Source organism: Narcine bancroftii, chromosome 14, assembly GCF_036971445.1.
Source record: "Narcine bancroftii isolate sNarBan1 chromosome 14, sNarBan1.hap1, whole genome shotgun sequence".
Lineage (NCBI taxonomy): Eukaryota > Metazoa > Chordata > Chondrichthyes > Torpediniformes > Narcinidae > Narcine > Narcine bancroftii.
In genome coordinates this window covers 33,532,114-33,553,082 of record NC_091482.1, presented here as the reverse complement: position 1 = coordinate 33,553,082, position 20,969 = coordinate 33,532,114, and the positions used below count along the sequence as shown (strand labels likewise).

Sequence of the window (20,969 nt, the reverse complement as noted above, 5' to 3'; positions counted from 1 at the left end):
ATCTGAAAAGCCTAATGTTTTGGAAATGCTCACATCAGGAAACTTCAGTGAAGAAAGACACAGAGTTAACATTCAGGTTGATGACCCTTCACAAATCCATAAGTATCTTAGTACTTTTATTTCTAACAGGAAACTCCAGCAGTACACTTGAAGACAAGGCACAATACTAAAATGATACAGAGAAACAAGTCCCACCGCAAAGAGTGCTAAATGTCCTGACAAGTTCCACCCCAAAGAGTGCTAAATGTCCTGACGCCCCACCCCAAAGAGTGCTAAATGTCCAGCATTACCTGACTGGCACAGTCTCTAGCAGAGGTGGTCACATAGAAACAACACTGATCAAAGTAGAAGATTCACATCTTGCATTTCATCAGCAAAAACATTAATCTGGCCCAGTTACCCCACAAGACAACAAAATAAACAATCTGTTAAAGTCAGCCCACATTGTAATAAAACAAACAGCTGTTACAGGCTTATGTTATTATTAATCTTTAAGTTGTAATATATATTTTTCAGTAAAGTTACTTTATGGATTGGACAGGGAAACACTAACAAATCTTCTGGAGCCAACTGTCTGGTAATTCAGAGATGAGGCAGCTTGTTATTGTTCTCAAATGAAAGGCTTAAACAATGGACTGTTTGCTAAGAGTCAAACAAACAGGAGGCCATCTGGCATGACTAGTAGTTTTTGGAGAAATTGAAACTAAGAAACTAAAAGAGCCAGTATTGCACAAGCCAGTCATGTGATGCAGACACTTCAAAGAGCAGCAGTTTAAGTTAATCAGAAAATCATCTGGAAGACAGAATTAAAGTGACATTGCGAGAAGAGGTATGTTTCTGTTTCACTGTTTCTCTGTCAAGAGAGACCCGTAATACTGTGGTCATTGACCCATATCTGGGCAAAGACCCATATCTGGGCAAAGAAAGCAAGATCATCTTGTTTCTGTAACCTATTTTATATGGTTACTTCATCTAAAACCCTTGCTTCTGTGAAAACATTGTGGCAGTCACAAGTCTTGTAACCCTCATGCAAGAAGCATGGGAGCTGTGACAAATCATTCGTATGATGGAACATTTCTCTGAAATAAACATGTGAGTTTTGAGAAGTCTAAGGACTCCGTGTCTCAACTACTTAACTACTTCTGACCATCAATTTAATGATTCTTAAATTCCAACACAAGATTCCCAAGACTGAACTTTGAATTTGACTTCTCAAAATTGTGACTAAGCTGTAATTGTTTGGATAATCCAAACACACTTACCTACAATTTTTAGATTTACCCATAGTTGGGATTAAAGTTTAGAGTTTAGTAAGTTTTTATATATTTAATTAATAATAATAAAAAATTGTTTTTAAGATATCACCTTGGTGAATTTCTATTACTGCTGGTCTATGACATAATCTAGCAGAAAATAGCAGAACCAATTAAGCGTACAACAGTTTCTTTCCTGAACCTTGGTACCACTAGCGGGAGTGAGGGGTGATAATAGAAAGTTTAATAATTCGTTCTCTACACTGAACCCGAACTCAAAGCATCAGAGCGTTCATCATACTTTTTTTATAGAATTTTGGACAGGATCTGCATGAGACCCAACAAGTTTCACACATCTGGCAATTTTGTGTTTACAATAACATGTCCCCCTGTGGTATTTGCAAACCGCTGGGAATTGTCAGGTTGTCCTTTATTCAAGGTGTATTGGCAATCTTGTGGAGTTAGTTACTATCTCACTACAGAACAAAGCAGGTCTTGTTCAGAAGACAATTATTTTCCCATCTTACAAGCAGCTACTTTATTTTCTCACCTAATTCATTAATCATTTTAAGTATATTCTTGAAACGTATTCTTTCACATATCAATTGCAGAATGCACACAAGTGCCAGGTGAAGACCACAGACACATGCAATGCTATTACTAGAATCAAGGGGCATTCTCCACTTCACCAGTTGAAGATTCAATTCCGCAAATTTTTGTCCTTTTCTTCTATTGTGCTATTGCTTGTCCTAAGGTGACAATACATATAAATACCAATCGAATTATGTCCAACTCAAACTCCACAACATTCTACAGATACCTTCTCAGCAGCTTCGAATCCTTTCACAATTGCTGTCAATTAATAGCAATGACCTTACAAAGCATCAAATTCCTCGTGTTGCTCAACTCCTGGGTTCAAAATGGTTTGACATATGCCTCAGGAACTAAAATATTGCACAATTAGATAGATGTTCAACAAAACCAAATACACTTCACCATTTAGGTGTACAAAACCAGCATCATTAAAATTTTGAGCAAAGACCTTTGTGCAATATCAAGTTATCAAAAAACGTTTGAATTTTGCGGCTTGGAAATGAACTAGCTCACTGACAACCAAATTCTGAACACTTTTAATAATTTCTGCAACCCAAATTTGAACAAGAAACATTCTATAAATTGCCCAATACTCCATGATAGTTATTTGTGATGCAAATCATGAAATATCCCCACAGCACAAGATTACAGTCTCACATCAAAATTTCAGTGGCATGCCCACAATAGAACACTTAATTGTGAAACAACAGAAGTTACCATATTTGACAGCATACAGGACCCACTTTCTCCCCATAAAAAAATTAACTCAAAAATATCCGCCAGGTCTCATACGTGAATTTGAAATTGAGCAGGTCACCGGGTATTTACCCAGCTTCAAGAAGGCCACAGAGGTCCTCCAGCTGTCCAGAAAGTGAGCCTGCAGCTTCACGGGCCACCTTTCCTTGGGTAGCCCATGCTTTCTGACAACACCACCGTTCACTTCCCCTGGTGAGAAGGCTGATCCAGGCAGTCCCCGCCAGCAGCGCAACAGTCGTGTTTGTAACACCGATGGTACGATCAATCGCTTGCTTGCTTTGAGGGGAGCGTTGGCCTCAATGATCAGGCTTCACGCTGAGCCTTTGTTCAATGAACCCGCCCCCCCCCCCCCCCATCCCGAGCAGCTCAGCTCGACACGCCATTCGATCACTACCACCTGCTCCTGCACCTCATTCAATTTGCTCAAGGGGGCCATACTTGTCGAATAAAGGATGACCATGGAGCCTGATCACCAAAGCCCATGGTTCCCCTCAAAGCAAGAGATTGATTGCCTGCTCACCGAGATGGTGGGCCTGCCCATTGCCCTGGTGACCAGCTTCTCTCCCTCTTGGCACGCCTGTCAATCAATCAGCATTTGCTTGGTGGTTGGGGAAAGCAGAAAGCAGTTTGAGATTCAGCATGCAGGCGGACAAGTTGCTGCTTTTGCTCACGTGCAAGGTCAACAAAAAACAAGCAAGCATGGGTTCCTATCTGTCTCAGCCCAACAAGGTGAAGAGCTCCAGTGAGCAGTGCACTGACAAATCCAGCTTCAGCATCTCAGCCATGCAAGACTGGAAGGTTTCCATCGAGGTGAGTTATCTCTAAGGGACCTTGCAGGAGGAACCCATTTACCAGCTTACCTGTAAATACACTGAAAAAAAATCTTAATATTCCTAATATTCCTTACTGGTATGGTGGGGGGAGGGGTCCTTGTATGCCCATGGGTCAAATACAATACTCTCCAACCTACACTGTTAACTCTCAGTTTTGCTATGTTGTGCATTAAATAAAATTTAGTGCAATTTTAACTTTGATCCAAGTTCAATCAGAACTAATTAGCTCTACCTGATGTTTTAGTTAATATTGTGAAATGTACATATTTTTAAATTAATACCGTCTACGTGGGAAAGTTATTGCACAAGACAAGATTAATGATCTCATAGTGGATGCCCTAAAGTATGAGCGATCATTTCACATTCAGGGTCTAAGACTGCAACTTAAGTTGCAATTACGAGGGAATGAAAGCAAATCACTTAATAGTATCTAAAAAATTAGGTTAAAGTCAATATTTATCCAATAAAAAAATTGACTCACAGACAGGCAACACATCATATAATTGGAGAATATGGGTAAAAATGACTAAAAGATTAACAAAGGAAATTATTAATAAGGAATGAACACTAAATAAAGCGTGTTACAAGTACAAACAAATTTGGATGCTGAAAAATATTAAAACAAGGGTTGATCATAGAGTCTGGGAATTTAATTATGAGGAACATGGCAGGTGAATTAAGTGGCTATTTTACATCACTATAAAGGAGTTTATCTGAATCTGAAAGGTAAAGGACCCCACGAAAATTACATTTCACTGAGCAAATAGTTCGAGCAATATGACGTCCAGAAATCTAGGTCCTGATGGACTTTATTCTCAACACTAATGTGGTTTCTGAGATGCATCAAACATTTATTATACCAGAAGAAAAAGACATAGGAGTAGTTTCTAAAGCTCCTCAAGTTAGCTTTCCCATGCAATCACAACTGTACCTCTTCCTTGGTGCACCTCTGTCTCGGTGGCCAGTGGAGAGCTCGCCATATAACACGATCTTGGGAAGGCAATGGTCCTCCATTCTGGAGACATGACCCACCCAGCGTGGATTCGATACTTGCGGACTCTGCCAGCTCGAGTACTTCGATGTTGGTGATGAAGTCACTCCAATGAATGTTGAGGATGGAGCGGAGACAGCGCTGATGGAAGCGTTCTAGGAGCCGTAGGTAATGGCGGTAGAGGACCCATGATTCGGAACCAAACAGGAGCGTGGGTATGATAATGGTTCTCTTGGTGCCTGCCACATTGACCACAGCCAGTGGGCTGGTATCGCCTCCAACCATGCATCTTGGCGCCTCACAGTTCGGCGGGCAGCAACCTCCTTTGAAGAAGACCGCAGAGCCCATCTCACTGACAAAAGACAAAGTAGGAAAAACACAACACCCAACCCCAACCAACCAATTTTCCCTTGCAACCGCTGCAACCATGCCTGCCTGTTCCGCATCGGATTTGTCAGTCACCAACGAGCCTGCAGCAGACATGGACATACCCCTCCAAAAATCTTCGTCCGCGAAGCCAACCAAAGAAGAATCACAACTAAACTGACTCTTCTGCCTTTCCCAACCCACCGCCCACAACCCTTGATTTCCTTACTAATTAGAAATCTCACTCATCCTTAAACATACTCAAGTATTTTGCCTTAACAGTTCCAAGATAAATTCTTCCATATTTAAATGAGAATTTCCTTATTCCAAGGACGTGCCTGCTGGTTCACAGCCCTCCAACGAGAATAAGTTGCCTTTCTGTCCTGGGAATTTACTCTGTCCAGCTCATAAGAATCTCACATTTAACTAACATCTTTTTTTTCCCCTAAATCAGTAAAATACAACCCTTCCTCATGTGACAACCCAATTCCAAGACCATTCCAGTAAACCATTTTAAATGAAATAATAACTTTCTTTATAGAGAGAATAACCTCGTTCTCCAAATTGCTCAAATTAACATTCCAAGAGCCTGTAGCGGCCCGCAACCAACTCGCAACCTGGCTCACAAAATGGCTGGCAAATGCGGCGATTGCGATGGCCCCTTAGGAACCAACAATCGTCGTCCTATGTGATCTCCCACATGGGAGGAAAAAGCAGGCAGCGGCGGGAACGCCAGCCAGTCAGAGGCCACCACTGCAATCATGTCACTCCTGCAAATATAAACAGGAGTTGGCAGTACAAAAAAAATCAGTCTTCGACCTTGACTCAACTGTGTGTGTGTGTAGTTCTTACTCCACACTTCACGTAGCATGCACGCGATTGGACCCAAAGATGACGGACCAACCAGCTTTCCACATGGTCTCACTCAAGCTGCCAACGTTCTGGGCATCACAGCCACATTTGTGGTTCAAACAGGCTGAGGCCCAGTTCCACCTTCGACATATCACCACCGCCAACACCCGCTACTATGTAGTGAGCTCACTCAACCAAGGCATGGCAGAGAGTGCGATCGATTTCCTACAACAGCTTCTGGAGCAAGACAAAAATGGTGCCCTCAAAGAACTACTAACCCGCACTTTAAGGCTATCACTGTGTGAGCACTCCACCCATCTGCTGCACTTGAACGCTTTGGGAGACAAGGCCCCTTCTGCCCTCATAATCGAGATGCTTGCACTCACTGAGAAGCACAAGCCTTGCCTGCTCTTTGAGCAGATTTCATGAAGCAGCTGCCTGAGGTATTCGATTCTTGCTCACTGACGAAGACTTCAGCAACCCGAGGAAAGTCGCAGCCCTGGCAGAAGTGCTCTGGAGAGCAAAGAAAACAGCGCCTCAGCGGAACAGATCGCCAACTCCCAATCCCAGCAGGCAACAAGGCCACAGCAGACAGAGAGGCATAGGACCCCCGCCCCCCAACCCAGCCATATTGTTACCATCAACGATGGGGTGCAGGGGCCTGTCGATACCACCCAATCTGCACATTTTCTTTCATTCTTTCTTTTTCAATCTTTTTATTATTATTATAATTTATAAACACATACAGTTCAAAGAGATATTTAAAAAATACATAGTAAGTAATGAATTAATACAGAGATATTAAACAATAATATTACAGAATAAAAATATATCATAAAAAAAAATTTTTTGATCAGTTTAGGGTGTGAACTATCTCTAAAAAGATATAATTAATAACAATATATGAAAAAAGAGAAAAAAAACCCCAAAAAAGAAGAAAAAACAAATCTGAATTAAAAAAAACTTTAAAAAAAAACTTTAAAAAAAAACCTACAGATATAGCTAAACCACGCCGATCACTCCGATCTCATCTTACAGCCCAATTATCATACATAATCATAGAAAGAAAACAGAGCCAGATCAACTCACCACAAATGAAAATATTGAATAAATGGTCGCCAGGTTAACTCAAACTTAGAAGGGGATTCATAGACAGAGTTTCTAATTTTCTCTAAATTTAAACATAGTATAGTTTGGGTAAACCATTGGAAAACAGTGGGAGGATTTACCTCTTTCCAATTTAATAGTACAGATCTTCTAGCCATTAGTGTAAGAAAAGCAATCATACGATCCGCAGGAAGAGATAAATAAGTCAAATCTATCATAGGTAATCCAAAAATTGCAGTAATGGGATGTGGTTGTAAATCAATATTCAAAACAGTAGATATAATGGAAAAAATTTCCTTCCAATAATTCTGTAAAGAGGGACAGGACCAAAACATATGTGTAAGGGAAGCTATTTCCAATTGACATTTATCACATATAGGATCGATATGAGAATAAAAGCGATGGAGTTTATCTTTAGACATATGAGCTCTATGAACAACTTTAAACTGTATTAATGAATGTTTTGCACATAGAGAAGAAGAGTTTACCAGTCGCAGAATTTTATTCCAATTTTCATTAGAAATATGAAGGTTGAGTTCTCTTTCCCAATCATTTTTAAACTTTTCAAAAGTCCCAGAATTTATTTTTGTAATTATATTATATAATTTAGATATCACACCTTTTGGAGGGAATTTTGAATATAGTATATCCTCTAAAACAGTCGCAGTCTCCCGATTGGGAAAAGAGGGTAAAGTCGAAACTAAGAAACTCCTAATCTGCAAATATCGAAAGAAATGAGATCGCGGTAAATCATATTTCATGGATAATTGTTCAAATGACATGAAAGAGTTATGTTATACCTTTAACTTTCCAGAGTAAATAAGCTTGATCAATTAGAGAGGGATGAAAAAGGAAATTTAGTACAATAGGAGTTTCCAAGATAAAATGACTTAGGCCAAAAAATCTCCGGAATTGAAACCATATACATAGTGTATGTTTAGCCATTGGATTATCAATTTGTTTATATAATTTAGTAAGAGTAAAAGGGAGAGCAGCTCCCAAAATAGAGCTAATTGAAAAATTTTGTATCGGTTTAATTTCTAAATTTACCCAATGGGGATTTAGAGATAATTCTGAATAATTCAACCAATACCTTAAGTAACTAATATTAATTGCCCAGTAATAAATTCTAAAGTTGGGTAATGCCAACCCTCCCTCTAGTTTAGATTTTTGTAAATATTTTTTCCCCAATCTAGGATTCTTGTTTTGCCAGATATACAAGGACAATTTAGAATCGACCTTATCCAAAAAAATTTAGGAACAAAAATAGGTATAGCTTGGAATATATATAAAAATTTAGGTAAGATCATCATCTTAATAGCATTAATTCGGCCTATCATGGATAGGGATAATGGTGACCAATTGGTAAGTAAACTGCCGATCAGGTCCAATAGAGGGAAAAAATTAGTCCTAAACAAATCTTTATGTTTTTTAGTAATCTTAATCCCTAAATATATAAAATGGTCTCTAGCTATTTTAAAAGGTAAACTATCATAAATAGGGACCCATCCATTAAAAGGGAATAATTCACTTTTATTTAAATTCAGTTTATATCCCGAAAAATTACTAAATTGGGCTAATAAAGATAAAACTGCAGGAATAGAATTTTCAGGATTGGAAATATATAACAATAAATCATCTGCATATAGTGATACTTTATGAATATCCCTGCAACGAATAATACCAGTAATATTGGGTGCTTCTCTGATAGCAATTGCCAAAGGTTCTAAAGCTAAGTTAAATAATAAAGGGCTAAGGGGGCACCCTTGCCTGGTGCCCCGAAATAATCGAAAATATGGCGATCTTTGGGTATTAGTAAAAACTGAGGCAACTGGGGAATTATAAAGAAGTTTAATCCAAGATATAAATATTGGACTAAAATTAAATTTTTCAAGAACTGTAAATAAATAAGGCCATTCTACTCTATCGAAGGCCTTCTCAGCATCTAGTGAAATAACACATTCTGAAGACTTATGTGAAGGAGTGTAAATAATATTCATCAATCTTCTAATATTAAAGGTGGAATAACGATTTTTAATGAATCCAGTCTGGTCTTCAGAGATAATATATGGTAATATCTTCTCTAGCCTTGTCGCTAGAATTTTAGAGAAGATCTTAGAATCAACATTCAACAAAGAAATAGGTCTATAAGAAGAACATTCGGTCGGGTCTTTATTTTTTTTTTCAAGATTAGAGAAATCGTAGCTCTGTAAAATGATTGTGGTAGTTTACCCAATGTGATAGATTCATCAAACATCTTAATCAGTCAGGGAGAGAGAGTAGAAGAAAAAGCTTTATAAAATTCCACAGAATATCCATCGGGACCTGGTGCTTTCCCCGAGTTCAGTGAGAAAATAGTATTATTGATCTCCGAATCTGTAATGGGTTTACTTAATTCTAAGTTATCTTGAGGTAATACTTTTGGGAATTTCAAATGTTCTAAAAAATTAAACATATTACTAAGGTCTTGAGGGGATTCTGTACTATATAAGGATGTATAAAAATTTTGGAAAGATTGATTTATCTCTTCCTGGTTAACAGTCAGTTCTCCATTCTGTTTGCGAATCTCCACAATTTGGCGTCTAGCTGAAATATTCTTCAGATGATTAGCCAACAGTTTACCCGATTTCTCACTATGTACATAAAAATCAGATTTAGATCTAATTAGCTGGTTTTCAATCGAAGATGTAAGTAACAAATTATATTCCATCTGCAGTTCAATTCTTTGTTTGTAAAGTTCTTCAGTAGGATCAGTCACATATTTCTTATCAATGTCTTTAATCTTCTCAACCAATAGATGAATCTTGTTTTTGATGCATTTCTTCAAAGCTACTGAGTAAGAAATAATTTGACCACGAATATAAGCCTTGAATTTCCGTAGTGTAATTTGTTGAAAAGAAAAAGTTAATTTGTTCTTTCATAAATTTAACAAAGTCTAAATCTTGCAATAATGTAACATCAAAACGCCAGTGCTTAATAGTAGAAACAGAGTCTTTGAATTTAAGAGAGAGTTGTAATGGAGAGTGATCCGAAATGGCTATAATGTCATACTTACAAGCAGTTACAAGTGGAATAAAACGTGAATCAATAAAAAAGTGATCAATTCTCGAGTATGAATGGTATACATGAGAAAAAAAAGGAAAACTCTTTATCTGTCGGGTGAAGAAATCTCCAAATATCAACAGCTCCAGAGTTAGTAAGGAAAGAGTTAATATATGTAACCGATTTATTCGGTAGGAGCTGTGAAGGATTCGACCTATCTAGCAGGGGATTCAGACAACAGTTAGAATCCCCACCCATTATTAAATGATATTCATTTAGATTGGGTAAAATAGTAAACAAAGATCTAAAAAACTCAGGGTGATCTACATTCGGGGCATAAATATTAACCATGACAACCTTAATATTAAATAATAACCCAGTAACCAATAAGAATCTGCCGTTAGGGTCTACAGTGATGTCATGTTGAACAAATGTAATAGAGGGATCAATAAAAATAGATACACCTCGAGTCTTAGAGCATGAGTTGGCATGAAATTGTGGGCCTTTCCAAGATTTAAAAAAACGCAGATTATCCTCCTTCCTCACATGAGTCTCCTGTAAAAAAATAATCTGTGCTTTCAGTCTCTGGAATACTTTAAAGACCTTCCTCCTTTTAAACATGTTGTTTAGACCATTAGCATTCCAAGAGACAAAATTAATGTTTTGATCCATTACTTAGGTCAACCCTCCAGTATATAAAGGGTTAACCAAAGCAGGGACCCATGCGCCCGGAAGAAGAATTAAGATATAAGGAAGGACCGGAAATGACGACGTGTCAGCCATATCTGTAGTTCTAAAAGAAAAATCAAGAAAAAACAAAAGAAAATGAAACATAAAAACCCCTGAAGGAAAAACAAAACCCACCCCCCACCCACAAAGCCCCCCATCTAACCAGAGAGTGATCAGAGAAAAAAGAAGAGATAATACTAAACCTACCCCCATGTCTTCAGACGGCAGCTCCTAATATTAAGATAAGATCCACCACCTAAACTTATAAAAAGGATAACTCAAGCTAAAATCAAATACTAAATATTGAAATAAAAATATTTAAAAAGAAATAAAAGAAAAATCGTAATTGTGTAGTACCTACTGATAAAACAAAGTCATAAAGAGTTAAATCATTTTAAAATTAGTTTATGAAGAAAGACAAAGAGAAAATGGCGAATGTAAAAAAAAACCATGAAAAGTTTTAATAAACAAAAAATAAAAAATCACCATTTTCAGTAATTCAGAAATAAAATAGTAAAGAATATAATCATATTATTAGTATAGATTAATATAAAATTAAACATACACTTATATATTTTAAAAAAAAATTTCTCACAGAGGAGAAAGAAAATATATAAAAATGTGTTAAAGATGAACAGGATAATTAGAGCTATAATGATCTATTACTTTTCGAATGGTCAGAAATCAGAATCTGACTATTAACCTGAAAAAGACCGATATCTACCGCATTTTTTTATCGGTCACTCGGGCTGAGAGGTCGCGCTAGACGGGAAATTAGCCGACAGGTAGTTCCGTGCTGCAGACACGGAGTCGAATATTTGACGAGCTTGGTTCTCCGGAGAAATCCTGAGCCTCGCAGGATACAGGAGCGCAGGTTTCAGTTTCTTCTCAAAACATTCGGACATCAGATCTTTAAACAGTCTTCGAGCGCGTACTACCTCCGGACTAAAATCTTCATAGGCTCTTAGACTAAAGCCACGAACAGTCACATTTCCAAGTCTTCTGGCTGTACGAATCAATCTATCCTTTGTACTCACGTAATGCACACGGACCAGCACCACTCTGGGTTTGGAAGTTTCAGCATTTCGGTTCCAGATACGATGTACTCTATCAAGTAGCGGTGGATCAGCAGGGAATTCGGATGGGTATGCTTCTTTTAAAAGCTCGGCAAAAAACGTCAGGAAATCTCCTTTCTCAATGCCTTCAGGAATTCCAACCAAACGAATATTTTGTCTTCTGGAACGGTTCTCTGAATCAATGCTTTTCAGCTGGAGCGCTTCTAGTTGTTTAATTGCTTTGGAAAGTTTCTGTTCGACCTCAGTCAGTCTAATCTCTTTTTGTTGAACTTCAGTTTGAAGAGCTGCAATTAAGGTATGTTGTTTTTTGGTTTCAGCTTCTGAGTCAATTAAAGCTGTACGAAGTTCAGCTAGGTCTTTTTTGCGACAAACATCTTTGAATTCATCACGAAAGAATTTTAAAAAGTCAGTGAAGGTCATCTCACTTAGTTTAATGTCTGGTTGTTTCTTCTCTCGGCCGTTACCTTCTTCTGCCCGGGTTTTAGCTCGTGTAGCTTTTCCTTCAGTCATTTCTTCAAAATTTTCAGACTTAAGTATAATTAGAGAAATAATAAAGATCTTTCTGACTTCTGTGAAGTTAGTTCAAAGGTGGATACAGGTTAAAAATAGTATATTTTATGGAGCAAAAACCAAAACGTGTTCACTCCATGAGCGCCACCTGGAGACTCCACATTTTCAGTAAACGCCATGGCTGCAGCAGTTTGCCAATGTGAGAGCCTCCTCAGTTTGTGGGACTCTGTCAGGAAGGTAGTTCCTTGTAGACACCGGTAACGAAATAAGTGTCCTTCGTCACCCTCCCCTCCCACAGCCTATGACACCCGCAACACCAAGCCGGGCCGAACACCGAGGACAGTGAACAGCACCTCTATACAAATTTACAGCACCCACTCCATCCCACTACGATTTGCTGGCCTCCAATTTAAGTAGACTGTCACTGCAGTGGCGCAACCGCTCCTGGGAGCCAATATCCTACATGCCCACCAGCTGCTGGCAGACTTGAAAGGGTGGCGTTTGGTGCACACTAAAACCTTTCAAACGATGTCCCTGGGGAAGCCAAGCTTCCTTCATGCTGTCCGACAACACCTACACATACATCCTGGTGATGTTCCCCACAATCATGGCACTACAGTTCTCCTCTTCAGAACCAAAGCATTCAGTAAGGCACATCCTCACTGAGGGGCCCCTGCTCCAAGCCAGGGCCCACTGCCTCTCCCCCGAAAAACTTGCCCTCACCAAAGAAGAATTTAAGAAAATGGAGGAGCTGGGGATAGTACAGCGGTCAGACAGCCCTGGGCCTCCCCCCTGCACATGTTCCCAAAGGCAGGAGGCTGGAGGCATGTAGTGATCACCGATGCCTCAACAAGGCCACCACTCCGGACAGATAATCCGTATCCATATCCAAGACTTTACCGCCAACTTACAAGAAGCGGGGTGGGTTTTCAAAGATCAATTTAATCAGGGTTTATCATCAAATCCCAGAGCACCCCAAGGACATAACTGCCAGAATCACCCTCTTCGTCCTGTACAATTCTTGAAGATGTCCTTTGGGTTTAAGAATGCTGTTCAGACTTTTCAGCGGGTGATGGTCACAGTGGGCCAGGACCTCCCATTCGCGTTCATCTACCTGAACAATATCCTTATTGCCATTCAGAACACACAGCTCACTTCAGGTAAATAATCAATCGCCTGCAGGAGTTCAGGCTGATCAGCAACCCCACCAAGTGTCAGTTCGGGCAGGACACAATTGACCTCCTGGGGTATTGGATCGACAGGTATGGGGCGAAACCACTGCCCGAGACGGTGGAGGCTGTTCGGCGGTTCACAAAACCTCGCACTGTAAAGGGATGTAGGAGTTCGCCGGTACGATTAACTTCTACCATTGATTCAAATCGGCAGCAGCTCAGATCATAGCACCCTTTCGTGCTCATGGCAGGAAGAAACAAAAACATTGCCTGGAACAGGGAGGCCTCTGAGGCATTCAAGAAGGCGAAGGACACTCTGGTCAAAGCCATCCTTCTGATTCACCCCAGGCTGGAGGTACCGACCTCCCTCATGATGGATACCTCCAGCACAGCGGTCGGAGGGGTCTTTGAACAGATGATCAATGGCAGCTCCTGGCCTTTTATTTTTAAGCAGGCACCTCCAGCCACCTGCACTTAAATATAGTACCTTTGACTGAGAGCTATTGGTGCTGTATCTGGCGGTAAGGCACTTCTGATACTTTCTGGATGGAAGACAATTCAAGGTCTTCACAGTTCACAAACCACCAATTTTCACCTTCCGCAATGGTCGGTCAGGCAGCAGAGGCACTTTTCTTGCATATCCGAATTCACCACGGACATCCAACACATCACTGGCAAAAGCACCATGGTGGCCGATGCACTCTCCATTGAGTCTGTCCAGGCCCTATCCCAGAGTATAGACTATTCAGCACTAGCCAGGGAACAACATGACCTTGAGATCCCGGCATGCAGGACAGCGCTTTGCAGGATACAGCTGGAGGATGTCGTCCTTGCCCCTGGCAATCAGATGCGCCTCTGTGATGTTTCCACTGACAAACCCAACCCCATCGTGCCAGCAGCATGGAGACGGCATGTCTTCAATGCGATGCACAACTTGGAGCATCAAGCCATCAGAATTACAGTGGGCCAAGACCTGCAGGCTCCACCAGACATTCAAGGTGCAACCCACACTAAAGCACCTCCCCCGACGTTTGAGCCAGCACGGCGTAGGTTCAGCCACGTCAACATTGTGAGCCCACGAGTGGTTTCCAAAGGGGACAAGATACTATCTTCCTATAGTTGACCGCTCCACGAGGCCAGAGGCAGTCCCGATGACCGACACAACCACAGAGACCTGTGCCAGATCACTAATCAACATCTGGGTGTCCAAGTTTGGAGTCCCAGAACATCTCATCTCACGGAAGCGCAGCTTACCTTGGGGCTCTGAGTGGCGTTAGCCAAACTGTTAGGAGTACAACTCCACCGTATTTAGCTCCTAAGGGACACGAGAGAGAGAGAGTGTTACAACCAGCAGATGCTGGTTTCATGCATAACTACCCTCAAATCACTTCAGGCTGTATTTTTCTGCAAGCTTTCACTTTCTCTAAAATAAAATATGCTCTCAGTATCTATGTGGAATAAAGTAAACTAATAAACAAATTTAGAATCACAATTTATTCTCACGAACATGTCACAAATGCGTTATTTTGCAGCAACATCTCAGAGCAAATATCAGTATCAACCAGACAACATAAATAAAAATAGTGCACAAAAAAAAGAAAAAGACAAGGTAGCGTCTATGGTTCATTATTCATTCAGAAATCTGATGGCAGCAATAAGAAGCTGTCCTTGTGCTACTGAGTGTTCGTCTTTTATCCGAAGGTAGCAGAGTGAAGATGGTATGGCCTGTGTGGTGGAGATCCTTGAAGATAGAGGTTGCTTTCTAAAGACAATGCCTCTTGTAGATGTCCTCGATGGAGTGATGCCAAGAGCAGAGTTAACAACCCTCTGGAGATTTTTCTTTTCCTGAGCACAGGCACCTCCATACCAGGCAGTGCTCTCCCGGAGAAGTCTGAGTATCTTCGGTGACATACCAAATCTCTTCAAACACTTCACAAAAGTATAACCGCTGCTGAGCCTTCTTCGTGATTGCATTGACATGGATGCTCCAGACAGATTTTCATTGATGTTGACACCTAAGAATTTGAAGTTCTTGACCTTCTTCACTGCTGATCCCTCGATGAGGACTGGATTGTGTTCTCCTGATTTCCTCTTGGAAGTCCACTCATCTTCTTGGTTTTGCCAACATTGAGTTGAAGTTTGTTGTACGCTTCCTCATTGCTGTCTGATCCTACCGACAACCTTGGTGTCATTAGCATATTTGTAGATAGCATATGAATTGCGCCTGGCCACAAGATCATAAGTGTAGTGAACAGCCCCCATTTATAGTGGGCTATGCGCACATCTTTGAAGTACATCCGTGTTGATAATCAGTACGGACTGTGGTCTTCCAATGAGGAAGTTGAGGATTCAGCTGCAGAGGCCCAGGGTTTGGAGTTTGTTGACCAGCACTGAGGGAATAATGGTGCTAAAGCTGAGCTGTAGTCAATGAAGAGCAGCTGTTAAGTGTTCCTGTCGTCCAGGTGACCCAGAGCCGAGCTGAGAGCAATTGTGACAGTAGGCGAACTGCAGTGGATCCAATCCTTGAATTGGGTGCATGTTAATTCTGACCATGACCCACCTCTCAAAGCACTTCATCACAGTAGATGTGAGAGTTAATGGGCGATAGTCAATAAGGCAGCTCACTGCTCCTCTTGCACCGTGGGAACCTCTAACTGCTGCAATAAGAGATTGAAAATGTTGTGAACATGCCAACTAGTTGATTGGCATAGATTTTCAGTACTTTCCCAGGTACACCACCAGGGCCTGACATCTTGTGAGGGTTCACTTTTTTGAATGATGTTCTGAAGTTGGCCTGACAGATATCACAGGGTCCTCAACCTTTGCAGGAACTATCATAGGCACTGTTGAGTTCTCCTTCTCAAAGCGGGCATTAAAGTTGTTCGGCCAATTGGACAGAGAAACGTCACAGCTACTTACAGTGTTTGACCTCGCTTTGTAAGATGTAATGGCTTGCAATCCCTGCCATAGCTGGCAACTATCTGCCCGTCTCTCGCTTTCTCAGAAATTCCCTCTTTATTGCTGAGATAGCTTTCTGCAAGTCATACCTGGACTTCTTGCAAAGACCTGGATTAAAGGCCTTAAATACCCTTGATCTCACCCTTTTCTCCAATTCTTGGGAGTAGGAACAGATTATGAGACTTGGCCTTATAAAAAATTGCAGTATGGACCGTTTCCTAGGAATGAAACCCAATCCCTTAATCACATCTGCATGTTGTATGCCCTCTTTTTTTTCACCATGCCTATTTGCAAACTTCCTCACTGCACATTGTCATGGCAAACTTAGAAATAGTGTCTCATTCAAAATGATGAATATGTGGGGGCCAGAGCACCAATCCTGGCACTTGCTCTCCAAGACATTGCTTGCCAATCCAAGAACTGTCCATTTCTATAGATTTCTATTTGCTTATCAGCTATCAATAAACTATCCCCAAATCCACATGCTCTACATCTATCTACACGATGCCAAGGGTTATTGCTCTTACTAGGACCAAGTATGAGATCAGCAAATCATTGCAAAAATAGCAATCTCGGCCCCTGGTCCTCTCGACCTTCTTCCGTCATAAAAGATCAAAAGTGGAGACTTTTAGATTGCACATTTTTCATACCACTTTTAATTAAGTTGTTTATTGTTCACCACCATTTATGGCCAAATCGTACTGTAGAGATATGATCAAAGTTCAAAAGTGTCAGAGTATATACAATACATGACATCACAAAGAACCTGAGATTCTACTTCCTGCATAATAGGCAGAATTTATAATTATCGGTAACTAAACTGAATTCAGGAAGGAATATGTACAAAAGAAATAAATGTAAAGCTAACTGAGCAAATACAGTACAGTAATAAAGAATGAGTAAAATCAGTGTCTTTAAAGAAATCTCTAAATGAGTGTTATTTAGGAGCCTGATGATTGAGGGGTAGCAACTATTCAATCCTATATGATTTTTTTTTAAACTTTGCTATTAGTTTCGGTTCCTACTTTTACTATATTCCACCAGAAATCAGATGCAAGACTGTGACAAAGCTGCTTAACCAGGTAGTGTTCATGTCCTCAAAAAAATACCCCTGACATTCATTGGCATTATAACCGTTTCCATCATCAATATCCTGGTATGTTATTTCGACAGTAGCAAAATTCTGAATTTTCTGTTTTGTAAATACAATAAAACTGTCAGGCTTGCGAAGCCAAAAAAATATTGTAGCTGCAGGAGGTGGTGAAAGGCAAGGCAAGAGACTCATCCTTTGACAACCCAAATCTTGCCACCATCTACAAAGTACAAATCAGAAGCTCGACAGTATATTCTGCACTTACTTGGATAAATGTAGCTCTATCCATTCCATCACTTCTCAGTTGTTTCCTCTTCTGCCTCCACCCATATCCACTCTGCCTGTGGGCCTATGCTCCTTCCCTGTCCTTTCCCCTATCATTTTATTCAGGCACCAGCCTGTTTTTTACTCACACTTTGAAGGGCTCTGGCCAGAGATGTTGGTTACATCTAATTGTTAGTCAAGGAATATGCACGACTTGCTGAGTTTCTCAAGCACTTCTGTGTATTGTCAAACATCACTCAAGCAGTTTCATACCCTCCACGATAAAGCAGCCTTTTTGATCAATGGCACTTGACCACCAACCTTCTGTTTCTTCATCATAAATGATGGTCATTCACACTTACAGTGATGTCCAGTTTCTCCAACAGCTTTACTTTCTATGCTATAGATAAACTTAAACAGTTCCTCTTTTTCTTATCACTGTTACCCATAAGGGGTATCTGCAGGGAATCTTTGTACCACAGAACAGAGAATAAGCAAACAACAGTGAGTAATCCACATAGGTCTGTCAGTGACAATGGTTGGTAACAAATAGTTTTACGAGCCCAGAGGACCACAAAACCCAACAGCAACAAAAATTCAACAAGACAAATGGTTATTTAAAGAAAAGTTGCTTTTAATTTTCTTTAAACTTGAAAACAGGATCAAACTTTAACTTATTACTATTAACTTAACCCCCTTCTAATAATGTGTGTCTAAGTTCAGAAAAGTTCTTTGATTCACAGACCGATCTCACTTCTCATTCCTCCAAGTTCACTGATTGCAGGCAATTCTTATACTGTGCACAGAATTTAACATTTATGAAGTTCACCAGGCTTTGGTGCTTGAAAGGAAAATAATTACTGTTCAGGAAGGTTCTTGTCAGTTTTCAGCCATGTCAGTGTCTTTCCAAAGAAGCTTGCCCCATCAGGGTTTTCCAGATGATAACCTCTTTCTTTCAGGTCACCACAGAGTTCCTTTTTGTTTCACTTATTTCAAGTGAAACTAAAACAGCCAATCCTCTCCTCTTGTTGAACCACAAGGGCTTTGACCAGGCTGAACTAAGAACTCACAACACATCTTCAAAATAGGGTTTTTCCAAAAGCTTGTCAGCTTGTCCTGTTCCAGTCCCAACTGCTGCTATTCAACTTTAGCACTGAATTTTCTCTCTCTCTCTCTCTCTCCCACCTCTCTCTCCTCTCTCTCAGAGAAACCGGTTTGACTCCTTCTGCTTGTAAAACCACATGATCTTCTTAGAATAGCAAACTGCTCTCAGACAGCCTGCGGCTCCGAACCTAATCCTCCAAGTTCATCTATTGCTTTCCAAAACAACAATCCATTTGTGAAGTCTCTATTGGCACTCCAAAGCTTTTGCAAAAGCACTCGGATCCGGGATGTCTGCCTTGAGCAGAGCTCCGGTATTTTAAATGAGATCTGTTTTGAAGTGTTTGTATATGACCTACACCTAAAATCTCCTTTAAAACATATCTATATACAATATAAAATACAACAATCTCTCACAATAGGCACCAACAGAGCGTAAGAGTCTCACATGGGTAAGTGAGGTCAGGTGTGGAATTTTCCACGTGCCGTTGGGTCGACGCTCAAAATGCTTTAGATTTTGGATTTTCAGATAAGGGGTACTCAATCTGTATAAGATATTTTATAGCTGTCCAACATAAAAACTAAAACTCTAATAATCAAAGCAAAAAGACAATTTGGGTCAATAGACCATTTAATACAATATATCTTTAGATGAAATACAGTTATAAAATATCAGTATATCATCTGCTGTAAACATATATGAAGGTCAAAGATGTTATAATGAAAATACATGTACAGGCACAGGCACCTGCAGAACTAAAGATAAACACCCCTCTCCCCACCCAGAATAACTAACATGTTCTACAGGTTTATTTCTTGTTTTACAAACAAGAATGAAAACAAAACTTGTATAAGCAATGCTTTTTCCAAAAACTTACTCTATTTCTTCCTCCTAATGCTCTAGAATCTTGTTAATTGGAGTCCCCTCTCCTTTTCAGATCTGTGAATAAAGTCAAACAGGTCAAAGACTACAACCTTAAGATAATGAAAAGAACCAATCTAATAAACAATTGCAACACATTGACTTGCCTCCAAAAGATTCATCACAAATATGCAAATCAAAAATGTAAACAAAAAAAAATCTGTTGATCCCTTGTGTGTTCAGGCCAGAATCATCAACCACCTTTTACTTTTTATTGATGTTGCACTACCTCACTATCCTCAGCACATTTCATTTTAAATTGTTTTTTTTTTAATTTTTAATTCACTCACAAGGCTTAGATAGGCACATGGATTCAAGAAATGTAGAGGTTCATGAGCTGTAAGGTTGGGAAGAGGTAGATTAATCACAATAGTTTACATTGGTCAACATAACATTGTGGACTAAAATGCCTATACTATGCTATACTGTTTTATTGTCAAGATTTTTTTTAATTTAAATTTACAAATACAGCACAGTAATAAGCCATTTCAGCCCTCTAGTCTACGCTACCCAATTTGCACCTAATTAACCTACACCCCAGGCTGGATTTATTAAAAATCATTATTCAACAGATAACATTATGAATATTTCTCAGGAGGGATCCAACCTACCAATGTTATTTCATTGGATGCAGAGAAGACCTTTGATAGAGTGGAGTTTTTTTTTATTTAAAGTTTTAGAGAAATTTAAATTTGGCCCATTATTTCTTGGTTGGATTAAGGCTTTACATAAAAATCCTATTGCTAGAGTTGTGACAAATGGACAGCTATTTTTACCTTGTACATTGAATAGATCAACTAGACAAGGCTTCCCTTTGTCGCCAGCTCTTTTTGCATTAGTTATTGAACCTTTGGGTCAGATGATTAGGCAAGATGGTAATATTAAAGGTATTAAGGTGAAATCTGATTAATTTAATTTATTTACGGATAAGGTTTTGATATATTTAACAGAACCTGAGAATTCTTTGAAGCGGTTACATGACAGACTGGAACAGTATGATGAAATATCAGGTTATAAAATTAATGTGGAAAAAAGTAAGATTATGCCATTATCAGCAATGGATTATTCTTTTTGTAAACATGTTAAATTTTAATGGTCGGATCAAATTAAGAATTTAGGTGTTACTGTAGATAGTAATTATAGTCATTTATAGGAATTAAACTATTTACCATTACTTTCTAAAATTAAAAATAACTTGAACTGATGGAAAGATTTACCAATTACATTAATAGGAAGAGTTAATTGTATTAAAATGAATATCTTTCTGAGGATTCGGTATTTATTTCAATCTATCCCTTGTAAGATTCCCTTAAATTTTTTTTAAGGATGGTGAAAACATTTTTATGGAAG

At 39.5% G+C, this 20,969-nt stretch overlaps 1 protein-coding gene across 5 annotated transcripts in view; it reads right to left on the bottom strand.

The window, feature by feature from the left end:
- LOC138749418 (general transcription factor II-I-like) overlaps positions 1 to 20,969 on the bottom strand; it is a 188,504-nt gene that overhangs the window by 154,744 nt on the left and 12,791 nt on the right. For 2 of the 5 annotated variants that reach the window (XM_069910710.1, XM_069910709.1), the window contains 2 exons: positions 19,576 to 19,637; positions 14,536 to 14,596 (listed from right to left, as the gene is read on the bottom strand). The exons of 1 other annotated variant lie outside the window; for it this stretch is intronic. The gene's annotated coding sequence lies outside the window, so the exon portion shown is untranslated. The remainder of the gene's footprint in view (positions 1 to 14,535; positions 14,597 to 19,575; positions 19,638 to 20,969) is intronic. 2 more of the 5 variants (XM_069910708.1, XM_069910707.1) reach the window with 1 other exon arrangement.